This window comes from Melanerpes formicivorus, unplaced genomic scaffold (genome assembly GCF_026170545.1).
Source record: "Melanerpes formicivorus ecotype bairdi unplaced genomic scaffold, bMelFor1.0.p_v2 SCAF_142, whole genome shotgun sequence".
NCBI classification, from domain to species: Eukaryota; Metazoa; Chordata; class Aves; order Piciformes; family Picidae; genus Melanerpes; species Melanerpes formicivorus.
Genome location: NW_027142494.1, coordinates 262,053 through 275,991, shown reverse-complemented (window position 1 = coordinate 275,991; position 13,939 = coordinate 262,053). Strand labels below are relative to the sequence as shown.

Genomic DNA, 13,939 nt, shown 5'->3' with positions numbered 1-13,939 from the left:
CCGCTGAGCACAAGCAGCAGCATCTCTGTGTTCTCAGCACTGGGCACACTGGGGATGGCTCCAGAACCCAGGAGCCCCAGGGAAGAGCTCTTGTGGCTGTTTGGACCTGAGCTATGACCAACTCACCCCTGCCTCATGCAATTATTCCTCCTCCCTATTACATCTTCATGAGGCATGGTTCAGTGACAGATTTGTGTGTCTGTGCCTGAGTAAACAGTCTGGGGTCTCCCAAACACCCTCCTCAAATTACTTTGATGGCCACCAAGGACACCCTGGATGTTTTTCTCACCCACTTTTAGTTCCTGACAAATAAATTGTACCAGAACCTTTCTTTCTCACCTATGCTTTCTTTGCACACTTGTTGTAGGTTAAGGACTAACTCTCCTCCCATAGAGATCATCCCTCCAGGGGACAGCCCAGCCCAGTGGGAGGAACAGGACATTGTCAACTGTTATTCTACCCCATAATGCTGCAGCTATCTCTATAAGCAGAGCTCACAGCCAGTTCTCTCTCTCTCCTCTCTGCTCTGGGTGTGTGGCAGTGCAGCCTCACTGGCCAAGCTGTTTGCTTGCTGCGCAGCTGGGGCCTCATGCATCTAGCTTGAGGTGGGGCATTGAGGCCTGGTTGAGGCCTAGTGGGCTCAGCTTGAGGGGGCAGTGAGGCCTGCTCTGGGCCTGCTGAGGCTTAGCGTGGAGGGCAGGTTTTGGCTGGTTGAGGCCTAGTTGAGGCCTGGTGAGCTGCTGGAGAGTGTTGCAATATAGATGGTAGATTAATCTCAAACGTGCTTCCAGGACAAGCTGTAAGCAAGCAAAGACATTTATTACACTGTACAGTAAAGTGAGGTGTTGTCTTTAACAAATGGAAAACAAAAGGGAAAAATGAAAACTTTACCTTAAGTACAGTGACTGTTGGACTGGTCTTCAAATATTAATACAAGCTGCAACCTGCCTCCAGAGCCCAGCACTGTAAAGCACTGTCTAAAACCATGGACCTTTGTTTTTGAGCTCTCAAAATTTGATAGGGGCCTTGGCTGTAAGCTCTTCAGAACCTGGTACCTCAGCAAGGCCATTAGAAGGACATTGAGACACTTGAAGGTGTCCAGAGAAGGGCAGCGAGGCTGAGGAGAGGCCTTGAGCACAGCCCTGTGAGGAGAGGCTGAGGGAGCTCTGGGGTTGTTTAGCCTGGAGAAGAGGAGGCTCAGGGGAGACCTCATTGCTCTCTACAACTACCTGAAGGGAGGTTGTAGCCAGGAGGGGTTGGTCTCTTCTCTCAAGCAACCAGCACCAGAACAAGGGGACACAGTCTCAAGCTGCACCAGGGGAATTTTAGGCTGGAGGTGAGGAGAAAGTTCTTCACTGAGAGAGCCATTTGTCATTGGAATGTGCTGCCCAGGGAGGTGGTGGAGTCCCCATCCCTAGAGGTGTTCAAGAGGGGATTGGATGTGGCACTTGGTGCCATGCTTTAGTCATGAGGTGTTGAGTGACAGGTTGGACTTGATGATCTTTGAGTTCTCTTCCAACCTTTGTGATGCTGTGAAGTGTGTCAAAGCTTTCTAGTCTATCAGCAGGCACTTGTGTCACATCTCAACTGGTCATTCTCTACTGGCATGCCTGTCATTAAGGCAGACAATAGCTCAAAATAACAAAACAATATTTTACCACATCCAACCAAATTCTGCCCAGCTTCTCTCCTTCGGTTACAAGGTGTTTACATTACTCTCAGAGTCAAAGACAAACCATAGCTTTCTCTAATTCCAGCAAAGGCAAATCTTCCCTATAGCCTACCAAAGCTATCTGAAAACAACCTCTTCCCACATCTCCCCCTTTCTGTTTTTCCATAGAACACCACTTTTGATTGGCCTTTCTAACATTCTTTGCATACACAGAAGCAAGCAAGTTAAAACTAACTCTATGGCATAAGCAGAAGCTGTGTAAGGCAGCGTGTCTAACAGACTGATGTAAGCCATACAAGAGACAATGCTCAGGTTGAGATGATTAGAACATTCTAACAGAACTGGCATAATATATGGTTAAAGAGAACAAAACTTCCAGCTGCATTTCAGTAACAAGTTCATATTCCTTTCCACTTATCTTACAAGGTCAGAACACAGAACAGTTACTCCTTTCAGACAGAAAGTTTCATCCTACAGTTTTGAACTTACTTCTTTGTTACCTGCCTGATCTCTCAAAGGATAACTTAGGCTATGTGGTCAGGCCTGGTCCTTTTCCTCCCTGCTACATCCAGGCCTCTTCAAAGGACTTCAAAGGACTGGTTTTGTATGCATTTTTTCCCCTTCCATCCCTGTTCCTGACCCTTGTGAACCCTTCCTGTTATTGTCATAAATATATGTGTATCTATACATCTATTTTGTGTATATATATATATATGTATATTGTTTAAAGAAACTTTTTACCTCTCTACTTCCAAACCAACTCCAAATCATTTCTCAGTAGATTTGCTCCTTGCCTTTCTTTTTCTCTCGATCGGGAGAGAGGAGGGGGAAAGTGAGGGAGGAATTCTCAGCCTTGCCCCCTATCTGAGCTCTTAATTCTCAGTTAAGGCTCAAACCACCACATGTCTCTCTCTTTGTGCTTTTTGCCTCATCCTAAACTCAGCTGGGGAGCATCACAAGTGCCAGGCTTCCCTTCTGGCATAATCATCATCTCACAGAGATTAACATCTTAAAGTCTACCATCTGTGACGCCGCTGAACACAATCATCTCTGCAGTCTCCATGAAGCAAAATTATTTGTTGGTGGTGCCAATGGGAATCGTAATCTGTAGTTGCTCAAGGAGCATGTCAGGGGTCACCATTTCATAGAATCATAGAATCAGTCAGGGTTGGAAGGGACCACAAGGATCATCTAGTTCCAACCCCCCTGCCATGGGCAGGGACACCCCACACTAGATCAGGCTGGCCAGAGCCTCATCCAGCCTGGGCTTAAACACCTCCAAGGATGTGGCCTCAACCACCTCCCTGGACAACCCATTCCAGGGCTTCACCACTCATGGTGAAGAACCATTTGTTGTAGTCTAGCTGTCCCCCCACCCTGAGCACAGCTCCCAGGGCAAGGTGTAAGCAGGGGAAGACATTTATTACGTTATACAGCAAAGTTCTCTAGTCTCTCAGCAGGCACATGTGTCACATCTCAATTGGCTATTCTCTGTTGGCATACCTGTCATCAAGGCATACAATAGGCTAAAATAACAAAACAATGTTTTAACAAATCCAACCAAATTCTGCCCAATTTCTCTCCTTCAGTTGCAAGGTGTTTACATTCTTTTCCTACTCAGAGACCAAGCATAACCTTCCAAAGCTATCTGAAATCAGCCCTTCTCCTACAAGTGTCCCAAGTCCCTTTCTGTAGGCTGCTCTGTTTCATCACCCCCAGCATGCATTAATATTGAGGGTTGCCATGACCCAGGTGAAAGACCTTGCACTTTGCTTGAGGTTCTCTTGAGCCCACTTCTCCAGCCTGTCCAGATCCTCTGGATGACATCCATCCTGTCCTTCCTTCTTATCAACCACACCACTCAGCTTTCTATCATCTGCAAACTTGCTGAGTGTGCCTCAACCTCAACCTCACATACATTCTATGTATGTATTCTATGTATGTCTGTGTCATTGAGGAAGATATTGAACAGCACTGGTCCCAGTATGCCTGGGACATCTCCATGGCATACAATCATAGAATCAAAGGCTAGTTTGGGTAGGAAGGGACCTTTACAGGTCTTCCATTCCAAAGGCCTGCAGTGATTCAACCAATGTTTCCCTACTCAAATCCCCAGGTGCCCCTGGCTCATCTCCACAGGACTTCAATGTGCTGCAGTGTCTCCAGCACAGCTCAGAACAAGAGCCTAAGGGCCCTCACTAGCCCTCTCTAATCATGACTTGTCCCTCCACAGCTTCTCACCAGCAAGCCTCATCTTGTCTCCCTCTTCTTTCAAGTCCAGTTTAAAGGCCTGCCACTGAGCCCTGAGAGCTCCTGAGCAAAGACCCTCTTCTCCCTTGGAGAAAGATGAATCCCATCTGACCCCAGCAAGCCTGGTGCTGTGCTGCCCATCCCATTGTCTGACCCCAGAGCTGTGGCAGTGACACCAGCCACAGAGCCATGGATTCACAGCATGGGTCTGTCTCTTTCTGCCAGTTACTGTCTGCAGATGGAAAGGGAGAGGAGCAAAGAACCTGTGCCCCAGACTCCCTCCCCAGCTGTCTCCAGGCCCTGATGTCTCTGGATCCCTCTTGGACTATAGATTGTGGCTTCATCTCCACCCACATGGAAAAGCAGAAATGGGTAAGAGTGTGAGGGTTGGACAATATAAATATATAAAACTACGAATATCTGCTGCTCAATCTATTTGCTTTTAATAACTCTTAGGTCAGGGTTCATATCAGGGGAACTGCAGGGCACATGCTGGGGCTGGGGGCCACTCCACTCCCTTTTTGGGGTGGTTTCAGGATTACAGCGAGACATTTGTTCCCTTCTGAAGTGACAGCCCCATCACAATGCTTCACTCCCTGGGAGACACGTAGCTGAGCTGGCAGTGGTGGCAGGGCAGGGCATCCTCATGTCCTACCTGCTACAGACATCCCCATCTTCAGGAAGCTGAGGAGCCTCTGCTGACATGTGCCCCCAAAGCACCAAATGCCCAGGATGGGGCTGAAATATGAAGACAGAGGTGCCTCTGAGCTGGGCACACAGCTCCAGCCTCTGGCCTAGGAAAAAAATGTCCCCACGAATTAGACATTTTGGAGAGGAATGTCTAAAAGAAACCCAAAAGAAGAGAAGATTCTGTTGAGGTTATCAGCATTACAGCTGGGCAAGGGACAAAGGAAAGGAGCATTTAGCCTGGGGAAACCCAAAGTAAAGGGTAGAAAGCATACAAATCCCAGCAATGCTCAGTCCAGCTTCAGTGGCAGTGACGGCTGTGCTGACTCATCACTGTTAATTATTCTCATCATCCCTGACTGGTGTTTAGGGGCGAGTGGGGCATTTGTTCCTGCTGGAGCCCCCAGAGTCTGAGAAAACAGGGTGCAAATGAGGTGATCTTGGTTCAATCTGCTGGAATAGGTCCCCCATGGGGGTGATGTTTACCCTGGCAGTGCTGGGGTCAGTGCTCTTCTGCGTCCCCGGTGCAGGCTGGTCACTAGCATGGATGTGCATGTGCCTGCTGAGGTTAGATCTGGAGCGGAAGCTCTTGCTGCAGGTGGTGCAAGTGAAGGGCTTCTCACCTGTGTGGACAAGGCGATGCTGCCTGAGGGAGGCCCTGTGAGTGAAACACTTGCTGCAGTCACTGCAGACGTAGGGCTTCTGGCCGGCGTGGATGCGGCGATGGCAGAGCAGCTGGGAGCGCTGGCTGAAGCTCTTGCCACAGTCGGCACAGGTGAAAGCCTTCTTGCCAGTGTGGACATCGAGGTGCCTTCTGAGGGTGGCACCATGTCTGAAGCTCTGGCCACAGGCCGTGCAGCGATAGGGCTTCTCCCCAGTGTGGATGAGGTGGTGCTGGAGGAGGGTGGAGCTTGTAGAGAAGCTCTTGCCACAGTCAGCACAGCGGTATGGCTTCCTGCCGCTGTGAGTGTGGTGGTGCTGCGTGAGGGCATGGCTGGAGCTGAAGCTCTGGCCGCAGTCAGCACAGCGGTACGGTCTCTCCCCTGTGTGCATCCGGTGGTGTCGGGTGAGGTTGGAGGCCTGGCTGAAGCTCTTATCGCAGACAGCACAGACATATGGCTTCTCCCCAGTGTGGATCCGCATGTGCCTCACCAGGTCTGAGCGCCTGGTGAAGCTCTGCTGACACTCGCTGCAGGGGTTGGAAATGACTTCAGTGGCTGCTGGCTTCTCTCTGCTGTGCAGCTTGTGACCCTCAGAGAGGTCATTGCTGAGGTTGTGGTCTGCCCTGTGGCTCAGACTCACATTGGCGGTGCCTGGATTGCACGGCCTCTTGCTGGTGTGGCCACAGCGGTGCTGTGAGACTTGGGAGACATGGCTGAAGGTCTTATCACAGTCAGTACATGCAAAGGGCTTCTTGCCACTGTGGGCATTCCAGTGGGTAATGAGGGTTCTGCTCCAGCAGAAGCTCTTGCCACAGCCCGCACAGCAGTAGGGTTTCTCTCTGGTGTGGACGCGGCGGTGCCGGAAGAGCTGGCAGCTCATCTTGAAGCTCTTGCTGCAGTCGCTGCAGCTGAAGGCTTTCTGGCTGTTTTGGATGTGCCAGTGAGCGATGAGCATCGAGTTCTCCTGGAAGCTCTTGCCGCAGTCACAACAGACGTGTGGGGTTTCGCTTCTGTGGACACGGCGGTGCTGGAGGAAGTTGGAACCACGGTGGAAGCTCTTGCCACAGTCAGTGCAGGCAAAGGGCTTCTTCCCAGCGTGGCCATACCAATGGGCAATGAGTGCCAGGCTGCGAGTGAAGCTCTTCCCGCAGCCGGCACAGATGTAGCGCTTCTTCCCGGGCTGGACACAGTGGTGCTGGGTGAGGTTGGAGCTGAACCTGAAGCTCTTGCCACAGTCACCACAGACAAAGGGCTGGGCACCACGGTGGGGGCAGCAGTGCTTCATCGGCTCTGAGCTTGGTGGGGAGCTGTGTCCACATTCAGGGCACTGATTTGGCTGCTTTGATGGCACACAGGGGGCTAATGAGGCTTTGTCCTTCTCCTTCCCCTGCTCTTCCTCATTATACTCCTTCTTGTACTTGTCATCGTCCTTATCTTCCTCCTCTCCCTCCTCCTCTTCCTCCTCCTCCTCTTCCTCTTCTTCTTCCTCCTCCTCCTCCTCTTCCTCATCTTCCTCTTCCTCTTTGTCTTCATCAGTTTTGTCTTCCTCCTTTTGTTCCTTGGGGCTACACTTTAGATCCTCCAACTTTGCCAGGTGATTCTTCTCCTTCAGGCTTTTATCCAGGTTCTTCTGGGTGGTCATGGTGGAGGGGAAGGGGAACCCCTGTGCCCTCAGGCAAGGCCCCAGGGACCAAGTGATAAGAGAGAGACAGATGGGTGGACTCTGTGTGTGTCTGGACACAGAAATAGCCTTTGACACCCAACACTTGCCTGGGTGTGGGGGGTCAGACACTGAGTTCCTATGCTGAAGCCCCTGGTAGCTTTTTAGTGGGGGTCATCTACCTTGTTCCTGAGCCCAGCAGCAGTGGCAGGTCATTTCCTGGCCCAGTCCCTGCCTTCTGATCTCCCCTACCCCAGATAAAGGAGGTGGTGGTGCTGACCCAGGAGCCCAACCCTCCCAAACCCCTCCCACCAACCCAACTCTATTCTGATGAGAGCAGGGGAGTTCTGTTCAATTGGCCAGATCTGCAAGCCCTTCCCAAAGGGGCAGGGGTGATGGAGAGAGAATGACAGGGCCCCACCCAGACAGAAGCAAAGGGCTCAGACAAAAGGACTGATCTACATGGGGTGGCTTTGCACTGCCCACAGTCCTACAGGAGAGCCAGGCCTTGCTGCAGGCAGCTTCAAAGACCAGCAGCACAGGCACAGCAGACAGGCAGTGCTCCTGAAGTTGGGATGGATGTCTTCAGTAGAGATGCAGCTCCTTCTCAAGCAGATAACCTCCAGTAGACATCTGCAGGGCAGGCCCATGAAAGAGGGGACTCCAGGTATCTTCTCCCAGGCCTTGACTGCAGTTTCATCCTGATGGAGGATTAGAACATGCTTTACAAGATGAAACTTTCAGGGGTAAGAGGAGGAAGCTTAAAAGGACACACCCAAGGTTTTGTCAAAAGGAAAAGGGTTAACAAAGGTTCCAGATTTCACAGCCAGGGGTGAGGAGTGGGAGGTGGTATCACACCTGGGTAAGCACTCCTTATTCCCAAAAGGTAACAGGAGCATGGAGATAAAGGAATGGTAAATTTCTAGCTTCACATGTAAAGTTAGGAGTGAAGAAATGACTGCCTGACTTTGCATACCAAGCAGTAACAGAGTCACACAATGTTAGGAGCTGGAAGGGACCTCAAAAGACCGTCCAGTTCAACCCCCCTGCAGAGCAGGATCACCTATAGCAGATCACACAGGAACACATCCAGGCAGGTCTCCAATGTCTCCAGAGAGGGAGACTCCACAACCCCCCTGGGCAGCCTGTTCCAGGGTTCTGTCACCCTCACAGTGACATTTTTTTCCTCCTGTTTCCATGGAACTTCCTCTGCCTCAACTGCCACCCACTGCCCCTTGTGCTGTCCTTGGGCATCACCCAGCAGGGCCTGGCTCCAGCCTCTGGGCACTCACCCTTTACATATTTATAAACATCAATGAGCTCACCCCTTGGTCTCCTCCTCTCCAAGCTGAAGAGCCCCAGCTCCCTCAATCTCGCCTTCTAAGGAAGATCTTCCACTCTCTTAATCATTTCTGTGGCTCTGTGCTGGACTCTCTCAAGCAGTTCCCTGAGGTCCTTCTTGAACTGAGGGGCTGTAGTAGGAAAGGGTTAACTGAAGTTTGATTAGAAGTACCCAGCTGCCTGGGGCTGCCTGGCAATCATTGGTGTTTGATTAGAAGCTCCCAGCTGCAGGATTAGAGGAAGGAATAACATGTACCTCCAGGTTCCTCTGCTTATAAACTAAGCAGGGATAGGAAGAATGAATGTGTTGGCAGCTGAAAACAGGAAAAGCAACTCCACAAAAGCAGCCTCAACAGAAGCCAGAGCTGAGACAGCAGCCCAGCTCCAGCCTCCACAGCTGCTTCAGTTCCTGCTCCCCTCACTGCTGCACCTCTTCCAGCTTCAGCTCCAGCTTAACCAGCTCCACTCAGCAAGGGAGTGGCTCCTCCCTCACCTCCCTGTTGAGGGAATCATGTCACAGCCACAGATCCTCTCTCCAGCAAGGGGACAGGAAATGACAAAGCTCCATGGACACATTAATTGTTTCATTGCCACACTGCAGACAGACCCATCACTGGTCAGGGGGTGGAAACTATAAGTACCAATACTGGGCTCAGAGCAAACACTGCTCCACACTGCTTTTGCAGTACACTCTGGTTAGAGTATGGTTGTATGCTTTACATACTCGTGTGCTGTTCATACAGTGCATGTGGTACATGTAACTCACTGTGCTTGTGTGAGACAACCTAACCCACATGGGATAAACCTTAACAGGGGGAATTTATGCCTGAGGTCTTTCTTTACCCAAAGTCAAGGGGGTGGAAGGTGGCAAAGGCTGCATTAGAACATTGAGACTCTTGAACGTGTCCAGAGAAGGGCAACGAGGCTGGGGAGGGGTCTGGAGCACAGCCCTGTGAGGAGAGGCTGAAGGAGCTGGGATTGTTTAGCCTGGAAAAGAGGAGGCTCAGGGCAGGGGGGTTGGAGCTAGATGATCCTTGTGGTCCCTTCCAACCCTGACTGATTCTGATTCTCCCTCTCTTTTCAGTGCTTACACATTGAGCATCCATTTGGGCTCTGTTTAAAGTCCCTGCACTTCAGCCCATGAGGCATTGTCACCTGTGGGTTGAAAAAGCAGCACCCCAGGTAATACTCTGAGCCATAATTGGTGAGTGAAAATTGGTTCAAGACTCTGAAAGGTTCTTTGAATTGTTTGTGCCTGACACCCAGCCTCACCAGCTGTATTCAGCTGCCAAGTGTCTTGTTGAGTCGCTCCCTAGTGGCCAAAGGGCAGACTGCACCCCAGTTCTCTCACTGAAAAGCATTTTTCAGTTTTCTAATTTGGTTCCAAATCTCAAACTGCAGCACTTTATGGAATTATAGCCATGACCACACACTAGAAACTGCATGTGGATATGGAGTGTTGAAAGGTTGATAATGTTAATAGTAATAAGTAATTAATATTATTAATACTTCATATTTGATAATTCATCCCAATAACCATGACATGCAGTCAGCTTTGGCCTGGGAAACAGTGTCCTGGACTAAACCAGCCTCATTATCATGCTACAAAGCACAGCTCCTAGCTGGGAGACCCCTGCCCAGAATAAACCACCCACCCCCTGTACACACACAGGGAACTGAACAGCAGCTGGAGCTTGAATGGAAGCCAGCAAGAGACTGACCAATGGAGCCTCAGCAGGTGTTGCCATCAGGCATAGCTCATGCCCTGCACTGGATCAGCATCCACCAGGAATTTCACCTGTGTGTTGTCTTTGTGGCAATGCCCTCAGCACCCCAGCCTGTGCAGCTCTGTACTCTAGCAATGGCTGCTTGCTAGTGCCAAACCCAGCCTGCAGGAGTTTGATTCCTGATGTCGCCGACAGGATGACATCAGGAGCTGCACAGGCCCTGCTCCTGCCCTCCCAACCACTCAGGCCCCTGATGAACCCTAAAGCACTGAACAAAGAGGATGCTTGCCCCAGATGGACCACTGACATGGCCACCTGTGATGTCACAAAATGTTTCAGAAGCCAGCCCCAGGCTGCCGCAACACCAACTCAGGCAGAGCCAGGAGGGATGCTACAAGGAAGGGCAAATGTCACCTGAATGCCTCTGGCCTCTCAAAAAGTCACCCAACTGGGACAAACATGCCAGGGGCTGCTCCTGCTCTAACACCAGCTCAGGCCCCTGAGGCACCCTAAACTGCTGCCCACAGATGCTGCTCGCCCCTAACCTCCCACTGAAGCAGCCATGTTTGACATCACAAAATGCTGCAGCTGCCAGGTGCAGGCTCTTGCTGGATCAGGTCAGGCTGAGTGAACTGGGATGTCACAGGCATGGCAATGTCAGCTCTGATCAGAGCCCCTGAGCTTTCCCAAAGGAAATATGGACTGACTCCAAGTAAGACTTTGGGGTGATACATGGAGCCATGTGGGAAGAACCAGGACTGTTGTCAACTCAAGGAACAGGTATTGAACACGGGGAAGAGATACTGAGGCTGCTGGCAGCAGGGCAAAAGCCAAGCAAGGCAGCCACAATGCACTGCAAAGCACACCAGGAGAACACCAGTCAAGAAAGAGGCAATGGACTGGCAGACAAACAGCTCAAAGGGTGGCCAGGGAGGGGAGGAAGGTGGCAGAATTTGATCCCAATGGTAAACTCTCAATTGAGCAGCAGGAATGAATCAAAGACCTCTTAGGGACTGGGGTAGGAAAGGGCTGGGCCAGGACACTGGGTGGGAAGTTAATCACACCTACAAACCTGTGGGCTTCTGCTCAGGTGCAACAGGCAAAGACTCATTGGGGAGTGGAAGCCCTGTGTGGAAACTTGGTTCAGGAGTGTCTAGCACAAGAATTATCCACCCCAGGAGAGCAGGTAAGCAACAGTGTGAGGAGTGCCTGAAAGCTAACCCCAGGGTAAGGAGAGGAGTTAGGCTGGCACAGATTAGCAAAGGAAATGATCCAGGACAACAAATGGATGTCACTGAGCTCCCAAGAAAGGGGGATCCAGGTACCTGTTGGTGCTCACTGACACCTCCCCTGGCTGGCAGGAAGCATTTCCCTGTGGCACAAACAAAGCTCCAGAGGTTACTAAAACAGTGTTACAAGAGGCAATGCCTTGCTCTGGGGCACCTGCTGCTGTTTCCTCAGACACAGGACCTCATTTTGTGGCCAAGGTGCTACAACAAGTAAGTAAAACCTTAGGGATGGATTGGCAACTCCACAGCCCCTATAATCCACATTCCAGTGGGCAAGTGGAGCAAATGAACCATTTAATCAAAACCCAGACAGTCAAAACTGGGCAGGAAGCAAACCTCCCTTGGCCACAAGCATCACCAAGTGCCCTGCTGAGAAATCAAACCAAGCAAAGGACAGAGGGGTTGAGCCCATTTGAAATCCTGTTTGCAAGGCCTCATGCAGTAGGAGCTATGGACCCCTCTGAACCAGGGCCATTCAGAGAGGCAATGCTGAACAAGGAAGTTCAGCAGATTGGTAAGAGCCTGAGCATTGTTACCAGCCAGGTGACTGGAGCCCAGGTGAGAGGGTTAGACAGACCAGGCCCTGATGTGGAACCCAGAGACTATGTCCATGTCAGATCTCTTTCAGAGACCCCTCTGCAGCCCAAGGGGACAGGACCATATCAGGTGTTGCTGACAGCCTTCACAGCCACTGAAACCAAGGAACCAGCTGCCTGGATCCACCACACCCCAGGCAAGAAGGCTTCAGTGGGGAATGGAAACTCCAATCCCAGGGCCCCCTGCAGCTCAAGCTGCATTGATAGTTGTGGCCTGTTTGTTGGTGAACACTGCTGAGGGATGGGAAGGAAATAGGTACTGAAATGTTAGACAGGAACTGGCTTTGCAAACTAATCTTTCTAACTGCTGGAGATGCACCCAGCTGCCCCCAGGCCAGATGAGGATCCTGCTATTTGGGGAAGCTTCAAGGAACTGGATTTGGCAGCCACCAGTCTGGGTGACTACATCTGATAGTTGTTTCCAACATTGTCAGCATGGGAACTCCACCTCTCCAACCTAAGCCTCCCTGGCACAATTTCAGGCCACTTTCTCACCTTCTAGCACCTCAAACCAGGCAGGAGAGCCCAACCCCCACCTCACTGCAGCCTTCTTGCAGGGAGCTCTAGACTTGCAGAGCACTGCAATTGCTTTGATCACTTGCAGAAATCATTTCCTTCCCTTCCCATCTCATTCCACAGCAAAGAATAGCTGACACCAGCCCCAGGCGCTCCCAAGCTCAGGCTCAGCACAGCACCCACGCCTGACACCCCCACGGCACCCAGCACACAGCCTGCCCACAGCTCCCCCCCGCGCCTGGCCCTCAGCCCAGCCGCTGCCCTTCAGCACAGCAGCCGCCCGGCACCTGCCAGCACAAAGCCTCCAAACCCCCAGGGCTCCCCCACACACCCCCACAGCAGCCTCTGCTGCAAGCCACACCCCACGCTCACCACCACCTCTCCTGCACACAGCAGCCCCCACAGCGCCGCTGCCACCTCAGCTCTGCTGCCAGCCCAGCCCCCAGCACAGGGACACAGGGACACAGGGCCAGGGACAGCCCCTGCAGCCCACCAATGGCTCCGCCTGCAACACAGCAGCAGCCAAAGGGGGCCTGCAGCTGCCCCCACCAGGGGGAGGCAGCAGCACAGCGCCACAAGGAACCCCACAGACCTCCACCCCAACCCCACCCGCGGCCCCGCAACCGCACAGACCCCTCCGAGAACAGCACAGAAGACGCTCACCGACCCTGCACACCTCTGCCCTACCCCACAGCTCCGCCCCAACCACCCATACCCCCACAGAGCTCCCCACAATCACAGCGACACCCCCCACCGCACGGACCCCAAGCGCCAAGCTTGCAGAGCTCCCCCGGACCTCACAGACCCACCCCCACCCCGTACCCCACCGATCTCCCCCGGATCCCATGGACCCCCAAGCACATATCCGCAGAAGTCCCACAACCAAACCCCACCGATTCCCCCTAGATCCCTGCAGAGGCTCTTCCCCGCCCCAGCCCCACCGACCCCTGCCCCACAAACCCTTCCCCAAACCAAGCGACCCTCCCGACCCCTCGCAGCCCCCCAGAGAGCATTCCCTGATCCCCACCCCACCACCCCCAACTCAGCCCCACAGGTTCCCTCACCCCACCTGGACCCCGGGACAAGAACGAAGCAGAGCAGCAGAAGGAGAAGGAGGAAGAGCTCAGCGCACAGGGAGCCGCCGGCCCCGGCAGGCTGCTGGCGAGCAGAGAGCGCTGCGAGGGAGACCCCGGCCCGGCCCCTCCGGCTGCTGCGGCCACGTGGGACGGGGAGCGGAAGCAGGGAGCAGTCTGGAACGGAAGCCCCGCCCACGGCCGGGCAGCCGCAGCCAATGAGAGGCGGCGGGAGCGCGGCAGCTCCTCCCCCTGGGCGCTGCCGAGGCCCAGCCAGGAGCTGCCCCTGCCGGCCGCGGCCGCCATTGGTGCTGCCCCGTGGGGAGCGGCAGCGGGGCCGGAGCGCGGGAGAAGTGCCGGAGGTGCTGGCGGGCGAGCGGCAGCTGCCGGCTGGTGAGCTGCGGCGGGGCGGGAGGGGCTGAGGGGGCCGGGGAGCGCTGAGGGCGGCGGCAGCGCAGCGGGGAAG

The 13,939-nt window shown here is 53.0% G+C and overlaps 1 protein-coding gene and 1 pseudogene across 1 annotated transcript in view; one reads left to right on the top strand and one right to left on the bottom strand.

The window, feature by feature from the left end:
- LOC137456875 (zinc finger protein 184-like) overlaps positions 1–13,939 on the top strand; it is a 102,106-nt gene that overhangs the window by 75,785 nt on the left and 12,382 nt on the right. The window lies entirely within an intron of this gene.
- Positions 4,859–6,913, bottom strand: LOC137456874 (zinc finger protein 271 pseudogene; annotated as a pseudogene).